The sequence below is a fragment of the Gekko japonicus genome, unplaced genomic scaffold (genome assembly GCF_001447785.1).
Source record: "Gekko japonicus isolate JY-2015 unplaced genomic scaffold, Gekko_japonicus_V1.1 scaffold40343, whole genome shotgun sequence".
Lineage (NCBI taxonomy): Eukaryota > Metazoa > Chordata > Lepidosauria > Squamata > Gekkonidae > Gekko > Gekko japonicus.
Genome location: NW_015208898.1, coordinates 85 through 958, shown reverse-complemented (window position 1 = coordinate 958; position 874 = coordinate 85). Strand labels below are relative to the sequence as shown.

Below are 874 nucleotides of genomic sequence, written 5' to 3'. Positions count from 1 at the left end.
GACCTCCCAGGCCCCGGGGCCCTACAAACAGCGGCCGGCGGCCGGCCTCCCCACGGCCTTCGAGACCCAGCCGGCTGCCCTCGGCGGTGACCAGGATGTTGTTGCCCAGGCCCCGGAGCCGCACAAGCCCGGGCCCAGAGACCAGCCGTCCTCCGATTCGGTCATGCGCCAGGACTACAAACCCTGGAAGGTGCAGGGGAAGGAGACCAGCTGCAAACCCAAGTGTGACTACCAGCCGTCCGACACGCCCTTCGCCAGGGAGTCCCAGTACCAGAAGGATTTCCAGGCCTGGCCCATCCCCAAGAAGGGGGACCACCCGTGGATCCCCAAGCCCCTGCCCATCCCCCCGGTCGACCTCGACAAGGGCTCCAAGGAAAGATCCGGAAGCCAGGAGAGGAGGCGGAAGGCCCAGGTGAGCCAGGAGAAGGAGCAAGGGGGAGGGAAGGCCGAGGAGGCGGCGGCCAAGGCCGGCAAGGCCGAAGAGGGGCAGGCCAAGAAGACCAAGAAGCGGGTCCACATCACCGAAGACGGGACCCAGATGGAGCCGACGGAGCCGGGGGCCTCCGCGCCAGCAGAGGGCAGCAAAGGACGGGCCGCCGTGGACGCCCTCAACCGGCAGATCAAGGAGGAAGTGACGGCCCGGGTGAGCACCTCGTCCTACAGGTGAGAAGCCCAAACCAGCTCCCCAGACTGGATGACACTAGGCCAAGTGAGGCATCCCCCTCCGACAGCAAATTTTGGGAGGGGGGAAAAGTGAGAGATAAATCTTGGGGGGGGGCACGGCTCTGTAGGTCAACCTTTGTCAGAAAGGCCATGACCAGTGGCGTCTGATGTACAGAAAGTCCCACGTTCCGTCCGGGCATCGCCACGTTTT

At 65.3% G+C, this 874-nt stretch overlaps 1 pseudogene; it reads left to right on the top strand.

Annotated features, from left to right (window-relative positions):
- The first annotated feature begins 109 nt into the window (after positions 1 to 109).
- LOC107125104 lies at positions 110 to 667 on the top strand (annotated as a pseudogene).
- The last annotated feature ends 207 nt before the right edge of the window (positions 668 to 874 follow it).